Source organism: Bos grunniens, chromosome 5, assembly GCF_055505025.1.
Source record: "Bos grunniens cultivar Pamir isolate PY7600 chromosome 5, Bosgru_T2T1.0, whole genome shotgun sequence".
NCBI lineage: Eukaryota > Metazoa > Chordata > Mammalia > Artiodactyla > Bovidae > Bos > Bos grunniens.
The window spans coordinates 117,954,120-117,968,045 of record NC_141169.1 but is presented as its reverse complement, the minus strand read 5'-3'; positions in this window follow the sequence as shown (position 1 = coordinate 117,968,045).

The following is a 13,926-nucleotide window of genomic DNA, read 5'->3' as shown; positions in this document are numbered from 1 at the left end:
GGTGGTCTTCCTGCCAATTAGACAATAGTCTTTCTGACTCACCCAAGACCACCCAAACTGTCATGATCAAATGCCCAGTTTTGTGTTTTCTAACTTCCCTGGTGGGAGTTCACAGGTGTGGCTAGGTTCTGGTCAGCTGGTGCTGGGTGATGTGCAGATTCTGCATAGCACTTCTTATTGTCACCCAACTGCCACCCGTACATTTTTTAGAACCATGGCCTTGCCCAGTAACCGTATGGGACTGGTGCTGGGGTCAGAATGTCCGACTTTTGAGAACCCATGGACTGTAGCCTGCCAGCCTCCTCTGTCCTTGGGATTCTTGAGATAAGAATGCTGGAGTGGGTTGTCATTTACTTATCCAGAGGATCTACCCGACCCAGGGATTGAACCTGGGCCTCTAGAGCTGCAGGCAGATACTTTACAGTTGAACCATCAAGGAAGCCCTCAGGAGAACAAGTGTGAAAGGAGAGAGAAGGCCCCCACATCACCCCTTCCTGCTCCTGGCAGTTGTGACTCATTTCAGTCACCCTCTGACTTCCTGAACCATCCTGCCACCCACAGGTGCCCACACAGATGGCGCCCTGCAGGAGGGCCCGATGCCAAGGTGTCCAGGGGACCTTCCTGCAGCCTGCCCTCTGGGAGGTGACACCTGGTCCCCCAGCACGGAGCCAAGAGTACCATGAAGTCCCCTGTGTCCCCCGCTCAAAGCCCTGACTCGGGACTGCATCACAGACCCTGTCAAGTCCCGCCTCTATTTGTGAGCCTGGAGGTCTGCAGAGATCCATGTGCTCTGTGGCCCCAGGAGGCCACCACTGCCCCCTGGGGAGGGGGAGGGTGCTGGGACCCCTCCAGGGCAACGTCTGGGGGACGAGCCCTGCTGGGAGCTGGGGAGCAGATCTGTCCAGGCAGCATGGATGGTGCTCAGGCAGCCTGGGGGAGCTTGGCACTGCCTTCTGTGGGCTGGGCGGTCTTGGCCTCCCAGAGCCCGGCTGCTCTCCTCTGAGTGACGAAGGGCTCAATGCCTCATGGCATTGCATCCAGCAGATGGACCAGGCATGTCCAAGTGAGGGCCAGCCCTGAGCCAGGCCCAGGAGCGGCTGTCACTCCCGGGTACATGGTGGTCCCACCCCGGGCCTCAGTCTCTACTCCTGGGAGGGGAGGCGCTGGAGGAGGGGCCTCTGAGTCAGAGAAGCAGAGGCCCTGGGGCCTGCAAGCCAGGGTGTCCAGGGTGCCGCCAGGGTAGCGGCCAGCCAATGTGCCCCAGCACAGAGGGAGGGGCCAGGCCTGCGGGAAGCACTTAGCATCCCGCCCAGCTCTGTGCCCTTGGCTGTGGCTCCCTCTGGTGGAGGTGGTACACAAGAGAAGGCCTGGCCAGCAGGCCCCAATGCCAGGTCAGGAAGCCAGCCTGCTGAAATAAAACTTACATTGAACATAAGGGGCTAAACTTCTTAGGACGATCTGTGGTCTCTGAGCGGCCAGGACACGCCCCGTATTTCTTGGGGCCTGGCTGCACTGGAGAGTCCACTTGTCCCTTGTGTGTGCCCAGGACCCGCACTCATCTCTTGGGGACCTCGCCCTCTCTGGTCCCCAGGAAGGTCGGATCGCACTGCCACCCGCGCGCTCCAGGCAACCCCGGGGATGCGGGTCCGCGGGCGCTCTGCCGAGGGCGTCCTCCGGGTACCTGACAGTCGCGCAGCGGTGAGGTGTCAGCCATAGCGCGCGCGCGCGTTCCGCGCCCGGGGTGCGGGCTCTGCGCTTCGCCGCGACCTTCCGCGTGGGGTCGGGGTGTCGAGCCTCGGGGGCGGGGCGGCCCCCGCCCACTACTTGCTTCCGACACACCCGCCGCGCCAGGAGGGTTACCCTACAGGCTGGGGAAACCCAGGGCCACCCCAGGCTGGCAGTTTTGGTGTGAGCCCCCACCTACCCGATCAGACAGGAGCCAGGGACGGCAGGGGCAGAGGGCGGGCGTGGGAGAGTGGGTGGGATAAGGGAGTCCCTCTCCATGGGGACCCTCTGAGAGGTGACTGCAGAGTCCCCTGGGAGGCAGAGGAGCCCTGGGGCAGTGGTCCCTTTGGACAACAAGTGGGACCAGAGGCCGTGCTGTAAGGGCCCCAAGCCTGGGTGCCTCTGTCCTGGGTGTGGCCTGGACAGTTGCACAGGGCCTCACACTTAGAAGGACCCCATGCTCGCTTTGAAGCTCTGCTGTGGTCATCTTGAAATTCTTCACCATCTTTGAACAGGGTTCCTACATTTTGATTTTGCACGGGGCCCTGAAAATCATGTAGTCGGTCTTCTGACAGCCAATGCATCTTTTCTGAATTCCCCACAGCTCACCACCTCCTCGGCCACTAACCCCAAACTGAGTCAGGACCAGCTCACTCGCATACCGAGTGCTCTTGCAGCAGGCAGGCCTGGGCCTTTGGTTTCCCTGGACCCCGCCTAAGAGGCCCCTGTACTTTCAATCCTGTCCACCTACAATCTATCTCCCTCACAGCAGGAGGATGCTTCCAACCTGGAAATCAGATCAGGCCCTTCCCCGCTCAAAACCTTCAAACACTTCCCCAACCCACTTGAGATGAAATTCAAATACACGACCATGGTCTCTGAGACCCAGCTTGCTCTGGTCATTGGCCATCTCTCCAATGACATCTCCTACCACCTCCTCTCCTCTCTGCTTATTCAAGCCCCACTACTAACCTTGTCTCCTTCCTGCCTCCCTGCATTTGTACTTACAGTTCCCTGCCCTAGCTATGCCCTTCCCTAGCTCTGTGTGAGCCATGCTCCCTCATTTCACGCTGATCTGTTGGCTCAGAGGGCACCTCCTCGAAGAGGCCACCTCCTCGCAGAGGCCTTCCTCGATTCCCCACCTCACTGTCATTCTTATCTCTGTACCTGCCTTATTTGTCTTCATATCGCTTTTCACAGTAAAATCCCACATGGTATGTCATGGTTGGATTATTTTTGATTGTCTTTTACCCCCATTATAATGGAAGTTGTATGGGAACTAGGCCTAGGGCTGATGCCTAGGAAAATGCTGGGTATCGTGTACCTGCTTGTGAACCCTGTATGAAATAACTATAGTTAAATGAATTAAGGGAGAATGAAAAGGGAAAAAAATCAGATATAAATAGGAATAATCAGGGATAATAAGAAAACAAATAATTAGGTGACACATGTAAGTCGAGACATATCAATCATTACATGATCTGGTTCAAGATGACAGAGTAGAAGGATGCGGGCTCATCTCCTCCTACAAAAGTACCAAAATTGCAACTAGCTGTTGTGGCAGCTATTTGCCACAACAAATAGCTTCTATTTTCTGGAAATAGAAGGATGCTGGAACCCACCAAAAAAAGATACCCTATGTCTAAAGACAAAGAAGGAACTGCAGTGATGTGGTAGGAGGAATGCAATCAAGATAAAACCAAATCCTATACCCACTGGGTGGGTGACCCACAGACTGGAGAATAATAATCCCAAAGAAGTTCTCACACTGTTCTGAAGGATTTGAACTCCATGTCAGGCTTGCCAGCCTCAGGATCTGGTAAAGGGACTGGGAATCCCCAGGGAATCTGGCCTTGAGGGCCAGCAAGATTTGATTATAGGACTTCCAGAAGGCTGGGGGAAACAGAGACTCCAGTCTTGGAGGACACAAACAACATTTCACCTGCCCCCAGACCCAGATGAGAGCAGTGACCCTACAGGAGAGTGAACTCAAAGTACCTCCTAGTACTGGGGGCCTCTTGGAGGCGTGGGCCACCACAGGGCCATTGGCAGAAACCCCTTTGGAATTCACTATTAACCCTAGAGCTTGTAGTGGGCTGGAGTGGCTAGAAGAGATACCCCACATGAAGAGATACCCCACGTCCAAAGGCAAAGGAGAAGCCCCAGCAAGATGGTAGGAGGGGCGAATTCACGCTTAGACTCAAACCCCATACCTGCCAGAGATGCTCAGAAGGGTCAAACATACCTTGTGTGCACAGGACCAGAGACCCCACGGAGACTGAGACAGAACGGTGTTTGAGTGTCTCCTGTGGAGGTACGGGTCAGCAGTGGCCTGCCGCAGGGGCAGGGGCTCTGGGTGCAGCAGACCTGGGTATGGCATTAGCCCTCTTGGAGGAGGTCGCCATTAACCCCACCACAGAGCCGCCAGAACAAGACTGCGGAAACAGACTCTTGGAAGGCACAAGCAGAACCTTGTGCACCAGGACCCAGGAGAAAGGAGCAGTGACCCCACAAGGGACTGACCCAGACTTGCCTGAGTGTCCAGGAGTCACCGGTGGAGGCGTGGGTCAGTGGTGGCCTGCTGCAGGGTCGGGGGCACTGAGTGTGGCAGTGGGACCTTTTGCCTGCATGGGACCGTTTGAAGGTGCCATTATCTTCATTACCTCCACCATAGTTTGGCCCCAGGTAAATAACAGGGAGGGTACATACAACTCCACCCATCAACAGAAAATTGCATTAAAGATTTACTGAGGATGGCCTGGTGAGGACTCTTGGCAACTCTGGTGGGGACTCTTCTTTGCTGAGACTGACATCCTGACCACTCAGGGTACTCAGGGGCCAGCTTGCCTGCCAATGGACCAGACCCAGAGGCTGCAACTGGGACCCTTTTGTCCCTGGTCTCCTCCTGATGCGGACAACTGGCCAGAGTGCCCCGACTGGTAAGGAGCAAGAGACTTTATTGGCCTATCTCGCCTTACCTCTCTCTTTCCTCTCCTTAACCCTTCCTTCTACTTAACGGCCAGGAAGAGCTACCCCACATTCAAGGAGCGGCGGCTGCGTGGGCGCAGGAGGGCCAAGAGGAGCTACTCCAGGAGGGGTGGCGGTGAGGAGATACCCCTCGTCCAAGGTAATAGAAACTCAAGTAAGGTGGTAGGTGTTGCAAGAGGGCATCAGAGGGCAGATACACTGAAACCATAATCTCAGAAAACTAATAAATCTAATCACATGGACCACAGCCTTGTCTAACTCAATGAAACTAAGCCATGCCCTGTGGGGCCACCCAAGATGGGCGAGTCATGGTGGAGAGGTCTGACAGAATGTGGTCCACTGGAGAAGGGAATGGCAAACCTCTTCAGTATTCTTGCCTTGAGAACCCCATGAACAGTTGAAAAGGCAAAATGATAGGATACTGAAAGAGGAACTCCCCAAGTCGGTAGGTGCCCAATATGCTACTGGAGATCAGTAGAGAAATAACTCCAGAAAGAATGAAGGGATGGAGCCAAAGCAAAAACAACACCCAGCTGTGGATGTGACTGGTGATAGAAGCAAGGTCCGATGCTGTAAAGAGCAATATTGCATAGGAACCTAGAATGTCAGGTCCATGAATCAGGGCAAATTGGAAGTGGTCAAACAAGAGATGGCAAGAGGGAATGTCGACATTCTAGGAATCAGCGAACTCAAATGGACTGGAATGGGTGAATTTAACTCAGATGACCATTATATCTACTACTGCGGGCAGGAATCCCTCAGAAGAAATGGAGTGGCCATCATGGTCAACAAAAGAGTCTGAAATGCAGTACTTGGATGCAATCTCAAAAAGGACAGAATGATCTCTGTTCATTTCCAAGGCAAACCATTCAATATCACAGTAATCCAAGTCTATGCCCTAACCAGTAACTCTGAAGAAGCTGAAGTTGAACTGTTCTATGAAGACCTACAAGACTTTTAGAACTAACACCCAAAAAAGATGTCCTTTTCATTATAGGGGACTGGAATGCAAAAGTAGGAAGTCAATAAACACCTGGAGTAACAGGCAAATTTGGCCTTGGAATACAGAATGAAGCAGGGCAAAGGCTAATAGAGTTTTGCTAAGAGAATGCACTGGTCATAGCAAACACCCTCTTCCAACAACACAAAAGAAGACTCTATACATGGACATCACCAGATAGTCAACACTGAAATCAGATTGATTATATTCTTTGCAGCCAAAGATGGAGAAGCTCTATACAGTCAGCAAAAACAAGACCAGGAGCTGACTGTGGCTCAGATCATGAACTCCTTATTGCTAAATTCAGACTGAAATTGAGGAAAGTGGGGAAAACCACTAGACCATTCAGGTATGACCTAAATCAAATCCCTTATGATTATACAGTGGAAGTGACAAATAGATTCAGGGGACTAGATCTGATAGATAGAGTGCCTGATGAACTATGGACGGAGGTTCCTGACATTGTACAGGAGACAAGGATCAAGACCATCCCCAAGAAAAAGAAATGCAAAAAAGTAAAATGGCAGTCTGGGGAGGCCTTACAAATGGATGTGAAAAGAAGACAACTGAAAAGCAAAGGAGAAAAGGAAAATCATAAGCATCTGAATGCAGAGTTCCAAAGAACAGCAAGAGACAAGAAAACCTTCCTCAGCAATCAATGCAAAGAAATAGAGGAAAACAACAGAATGGGAAAGACTAGAGATCGCGTCAAGAAAATTAGAGATACCAAGGGAACATTTCATGCAAAGATGGGCTCGACAAAGGACAGAATGGTATGGACCTAACAGAAGCAGAGATATTAAGAAGAGGTGGCAAGAATACACAGAAGAACTATACAAAAAAGATCTTCACGACCCAGATAACCACGAAGGTGTGATCACTCACCTAGAGCCAGACATCCTGGAATGTGAAGTCAAGTGGGCCTTAGAAAGCATCACTACGAACAAAGCTAGTGGAGGTGATGGAATTCCAGTTGAGCTATTTCAAATCCTGAAAGATGATGCTGTGAAAGTGCTGCACTCAATATGCCAGCAAATTTGGAAAACTCAGCAGTGGCCACAGGACTGGAAAAGGTCAGTTTTCATTCCAATCCCAAAGAAAGGCAATGCCAAAGAATGCTCAAACTACCGCACAATTGCACTCATCTCACACGCTAGTAAAGTAATGCTCAAAATTCTCCAAGCCAGGCTTCAGCAATACGTGAACTGTGAACTTCCAGATGTTCAAGCTGGTTTTAGAAAAGGCAGAGGAACCAGAGATCAAATTGCCAACATCTGCTGGATCATAGAAAAAGCAAGAGAGTTCCAGAAAAACATCTATTTCTGCTTTACTGACTATGCCAAAGCCTTTGACTGTGTGAATCACAATAAACTGTGGAAAATTCTGAAAGAGATGGGAATACCAGACCACCTGACCTGCCTCCTGAGAAACCTATATGCAGGTCAAGAAGCAACAGTTAGAACTGGACATAGAACAACAGACTGGTTCTAAGTAGGAGACGGAGTACGTCAAGACTGTATACTGTCACCCTGCTTATTTAACTTATATGCAGAGTACATCATGAGAAACGCTGTGCTGGAGGATGCACAAGCTGGAATCAAGATTGCCGGGTGAAATATCAATAACCTCAGATATGCAGATGACACCGCGCTTATGGCAGAAAGTGAAGAGGAACTCAAAAGCGTCTTGATGAAAGTGAAAGAGGAGAGTGAAAAAGTTGGCTTAAAGCTCAACACTCAGAAAACGAAGATCATGGCATCTGGTCTCATCAGTTCATGGGAAATAGATGGGGAAACAGTGGAAACAGTGGCTGACTTTATTTTGGGGGGCTCCAAAATCACTGCAGATGGTGACTGCAGCCATGAAATTAAAAGACGCTTACTCCTTGGAAGGAAAGTTATGACCAACCTAGATAGCATATTCAAAAGCAGAGACATTACTTCACCAACAAAGATCCATCTAGTCAAGGCTATGGTTTTTCCAGTAGTCATGTTTGGATGTGAGAGTTGGACTGTGAAGAAAGCTGAGCACTGAAGAATTGATGCTTTTGAACTGTGGTGTTGGCAAAGACTCTTGAGAGTCCCTTGGACTGCAAGGAAATCCAACCAGTCCATTCTAAAGGAGATCAGTCCTGGGTGTTCTTTGGAAGGAATGATGCTGAAGCTGAAACTCCAGTACTTTGGCCATCTCATGTGAAGAGCTGACTCATTGGAAAAGACTCCGATGCTGGGAGGGATTGGGGGAAGGAGGAGAAGGGGATGACAGAGGATAAGCTAGACGGCTAGACGGCATCACTGACTCGATGGACGTGAGTCTGGGTGAACTCCGGGAGTTGGTGATGGACAGGGAGGCCTCAGTTCAGTTCAGTCACTCAGTCGTGTCCGACTCTTTGTGACCTCATGAATCGCAGCATGCCAGGCCTTCCTGTCCATCATCATTTAACTCAGATGACCATTATATCTACTACTGCAGGCAAGAATCCCTCAGAAGAAATGGAGTAGCCATCATAGTCAACAAAAGAGTCCGAAATGCAGTACTTGGATGCAATCTCAAAAAGGACAGAATGATCTCTGTTCATTTCCAAGGCAAACCATTCAATATCACAGTAATCCAAATCTATTCCGTAACCAGTAACTCTGAAGAAGCTGAAGTTGAACTGTTCTATGAAGACCTACAAGACCTTTTAGAACTAACACCCAAAAAAGATGTCCTTTTCATTATAGGGGACTGGAATGCAAAAGTAGGAAGTCAAGAAACACCTGGAGTAACAGGCAAATTTGGTCTTGGAATACAGAATGAAGCAGGGCAAAGACTAATAGAGTTTTGCCAGGAAAATTCACTGGTCATAGCAAACACTCTCTTCCAAAAACACAAGAGAAGACTCTACACATGGACATCACCAGATGGTCAACACCGAAATCAGATTGATTATATTCTTTGCAGCCAAAGATGGAGAAGCTCTATACAGTCAGCAAAAACAAGACCAGGAGCTGACTGAGGCTCAGATCATGAACTCCTTATTGGCAAATTCAGACTTAAATTGAAGAAAGTAGGGAAAACCACTAGACCATTCAGTTATGACCTAAATCAAATCCCTTATGATTATACAGTGGAAGTGACAAATAGATTTAAGGGACTAGATCTGATAGATAGAGTGCCTGATGAACTATGGACTGAGGTTCGTGACATTGTACAGGAGACAGGGATCAAGACCATCCCCATAGAAAAGAAATGCAAAAAAGCAAAATGGCTGCCTGGGGAGGTGCCGGGAGCCGGCATATTGCATATTGAGTGCAGCACTTTGCACAGCATCATCTTTCAGGATCTGGAATAGCTCCACTGGAATTCTATCACTGCTGGGAGCCAGTGAGGAACTCCACCCATGACAAAGCTCATGAGGAAGGAGGCTTGGCATACGCAAAGGCGGGATCGAGCCTCAGGAGTCCCCCTGGAAATTCTCGAGCATCTACCCCCAAAACCAGAGTCTGCCTACTTTCTGCTTTGTGCCTTCACCTACACCTCTGACTTTACGGGGGGGCTGTCCCCCACTACCTCTCTGAAAAAAGAGTTAGCTTACAGCTCCAGTTAATAATTCCTGGGTGTGACAGTGTTTCAACCTACAAACTCCTTTGGAAATCCTCTATCCTGCCTGAATAGGTTTTTCTGGCCACATGTGATTGTTCAGAGCCTCCCAACTGTGAGAGGCAGGAGATGTTCTAAACTGTCTAAACACAGATTCTTTTGAGTAGTTAAAAGATTGATTAGAAATTGTATTGGTGAAGGGATTTTCACTTGTTGGGCCAATGTTTGCTGCTAAGTTTCCATATCCCTTACCTGCTGTGTCCCTGGCAGTGTATTGATTAATATAATTGGTGTAAGTAGTAGCTTTAATGTTTGTAACCTGGGACCCTTGAGTTAATTCTTTTTCTTGTTATAGCCCACCACACCTTTGCCCTATAGGAATGCAACTTTATCTAATGCTTTTGGAGAGTGGCTCCTGACCAATCACCTTTAGAGAAAAATAAGTTTTCTGAAGAAAGGGTCTTAAAATGTTAACAGGCCTCCGGGCCAGAAGATGATGCAAATCACCTAAGCTTTTGCATATGATAAGTTTGCAGGAAGAAAGCCTGGCTTGCTGCATGACTCTACCCCTTCCCCCATTATCCTCTATGCATAACTTAAGGTATAAAAACTACTTTGGAAAATAAAGTGCGGGCCTTGTTCACCGAAACTTGGTCTCCCCATGTCGTTCTTTCTCTCACCTTCTGGCTGAATTATTCAGCCTCTTTTCTCCACTGAATTTCCTCACTGAGCTATCCTTATTCTATTACTCTTTATATCTTTGATAAATATTTAAATAAATAGGTCGCCTATGCCGTCTCTCCTTCAAATACCCTGGATCAGCCGGAGCTGGACCCTGGCAGGGAGGCCTTACAAATGGATGTGAAAAGAAGAGAACTGAAAAGCAAAGGAGAAAAAGGAAGATATAAGCATCTGAATGCAGAGTTCCAAAGAATAGCAAGAAGAGATAAGAAAGCCTTCCTCAGCAATCAATGCAAAGAAATAAAGGAAAACAACAGAATGGGAAAGACTAGAGATCTCTTCAAGAAAATTAGAGATACCAAGGGAACATTTCATGCAAAGATGGGCTCGATAAAGGACAGGGAGGCCTGGTGTGCTGCAATTCATGGGGTTGCAAAGAGTCAGACACGATTGAGTGACTGAACTGTACTGAGGATGGCCTCACCATCAGAACAAGACCTTTCCCCCTCAGTCTCTTCCATTAGGAAGCTTCCAAAAGCCTCTTATCCTTCTCCATCAGAAGGCAGACAGCCTGAAAACCACAATCAGAGAAAACTAACCAGTATGATCACATGGACCACAGCCTTGTCTAAGTCAATGAAACTATGAGCCATGCCATGTGGGGCCACCTGAGATGGACGTGTCAAGGTGGAAAGGTCTGACAGAATGTGGTCCACCGGAGAAGGGAATGGCAAACCACTTCAGCATTCTTGCCTTGAGAACTCCATGAACAGCATGGAAAGGTAAAAAACAGGACACTGAAAGATGAAATCCCCAGGTTGGTAGGTGCCCAATATGCTAACGGAGATCAGTGGAGAAATAACTCCAGAAAGAATGAAGAGACGGAGCCAAAGCAAAAAAATACCCAGTTGGGGATGCAACTAGTGATAGAAGTAAAGTCCGAGGCTGTAAAGAGCAATATTGCATAGGAACCTGGAATGTCAGGTCCATGAATCAAGGCAAATTGGAAGTGGTCAAACAGGAGATGGCAAGAGTAAACATCGGCATTTTAGGAATCAGCGAAGTAAAATGAATTTAACTCAGATGACCATTATATCTACTACTGTGGGCAGGAATCCCTTAGAAGAAATGGAGTAGCCATCATAGTCAGCAAAAGAGTTTGAAATGCAGCACTTGCATGCAATCTCAAAAATGACAGAATGATCATTTCCAAGGGAAACCATTCAATATCACGGTAATCCAAGCCTATGCCCTGACCAGCAATGCTGAAGAAGCTGAAGAATTCTATGAAGACCTACAAGACCTTCTAGAACTAACACCCAAAAAAGATGTCCTTTCCATTATAGGGGACTGGAATGCAAAAGTAGAACTTCAAGAACCTGGAGTAACAGTTAAATTTGGCCTTGGAGTACAGAATGAAGCAGGGCAAAGGCAAATACAGTTTTGCCAAGAGAATGCACTGGTCATAGTGAACACACTCTGAACCCAAGAGAAGACTCTACACATGGACATCACCAGATGGTCAACACCAAAATCAGATTGATTATATTCTTTGCAGCCAAAGATGGAGAAGTTCTATACAGTCAGCAAAACAAGACCAGGAGATGACTGTGGCTCAGATCATGAACTCCTTATTGCCAAATTCAGACTGAAATTGAGGAAAGTAGGGAAAACCACTAGACCATTCAGATATGACCTAAATCAAATTCCTTATGATTATATAGTGGAAGTGACAAATAGATTCAAGGGATCAGATCAGATACAGTGCATGAAGAACTATGGACGGAGGTTCGTGACATTATACAGGAGGCAGTGATCAAGACCATCCCCAAGAAAAAGAAATGCAAAAAGGAAAAATGGTTGTCTGAGGAGGGCTTACGAATAGCTGTGAAAAGAAGAGAAGCCAAAGGCAAAGGAGAAAAGGAAAGATATACCCATTTGAATGCAGAGTTCCAAAGAATAGCAAGGAGAGATAAGAAAGCCTCCTCAGCGATCAATGCAAAGAAATAGAGGAAAACAACAGAATGGAAAAGACTAGAGATCTCTTCAAGAAAATTAGAGATACCAAGGGAACATTTCAGGAAAAGATGAGCACAAGAACAGAAATGGTATGGACCTAACAGAAGCAGAAGATATTAAGAAGAGGTGGTAAGAATACACAGAAGAACTATACAAAAAAGATCTTCACGACCCAGATAACCACGAAGGTGTGATCACTCACCTAGAGCCAGACATCCTGGTACGCGAAGATAAGTGAGCCTTAGGAAGCATCACTACGAACAAAGCTACTGGAGGTGATGGAATTCCAGTTAAAGTATTTCAAATTCTAAGAGATGATGCTGTGAAAGTGCTGCACTCGATATGCCAGAAAATTTGGAAAACTCAGCAGTGGCCACAGGACTGGAAAAGGTCAGTTTTCACTTCAATCCCAAAGAAGGGCAATGGCAAAGAATGCTCAAACTACCACACAATTGCACTCATCTCACATGCTAGCAAAGTCATGCTCAAAATTCTCCGACCCAGGCTTCAATAGTATGTGAACTGTGAACTTCCAGATGTTCAAGCTGGATTTAGAAAAGGCAGAGGAACCAGAGATCAAATTGCCAACATCTGCTGGATCATAGAAAAAGCAAGAGAGTTCCAGAAAAACATCTACGTCTGCTTTATTGACTACACCAAAGCCTTTGACTGTGTGGATCACAACAAACTGTGGAAAATTCTGAAAGAGATGGGCATACCAGACCACCTGACCTGCCTCTTGAGAAACCTGTCTGCAGGTCAGGAAGCAACAGTTAGGACTGGAAATGGAACAACAGACTGGTTCCAAATCAGGAAAGGAGTACATCAGGGCTATATATTGTCACCCTGCTTATTTAATGTATATGCAGAGTACATCATGAGAAATTCTGGGCTGGAAGAAGCACAAGGTGAAATCAAGATTGCTGGGAGAAATATCAGTAACTTCAGATATGCAGATGACACCACCCTTATGGCAGAAAGTGAAGAGGAGCTGAAGAGCCTCTTCATGAAAGTGAAAGAGGAGAGGGAAGAAGTTGGCTTAAAACTCAACATTCAGAAAACTAAGATCATGGCATCTGGTCCCATCAGTTCATGGCAAATAGATGGGGAAACAATAGAAACAGTGACAGCCTTTATTCTCTTGAGCTCCAAAATCACTGCAGATCTTGACTGAACCATGAAATTAAAAGATGCTTACTCTTTGGAAGGAAAGTTATGACCAACCTAAGATGGCATATTAAAAACCAGAGACATTACTTTGCCAACAAAGGTCCATCTAGTCAAAGCTATGGTTTTCCCAGTAGGCATGTATGGATGTGAGAGTTGGACCATAAAGAATGCTGAGTGCCGAAAAATGGATGCTTTTGAACTGCGGTGTTGGAGAAGACTCTTGAGAGTTCCCTGGACTGCAAGGAGATCCAACCAGTCCATCCTAAAGGAAATCAGTCCTGATCTGGCCCCCTGAAGCAAGGAACTGACTCATTGGAAAAGACCTGATGCTGAGAAAGATTGAAGGCAGGAGGAGAAGGGGACAACAGAGGATGAGACGGTTGGATGGCATCACCGACTTGATGGATATGAGTTTGGGTGAACTCCAGGAGTTGGTGATGGACAGGAAGGCCTGGCGTACTGCCGTCCATGGGGTTGCAAAGAGTTGGACACAACTGAGTGACTGAACTGAACTGAGTGTCCATGGGGTCACAAAGAGTCAGATATGACTTAGCTCCTTTCACTTTCACTTTCAATCATGATGAAAAAGCAGAAAGTTATGTCCCATATGAAGAGACAAGATAAAACCCCAGAAAAACAACTAAATGAAGGGGAGATAGGCAGCCTTCCTATAAAAGAATCCAGAATAATGATATTCACAATGATCCAGGATCTTGAGAACAGAATGGAGACAAAGATTGAGATGATTTTAGAAATGTTTA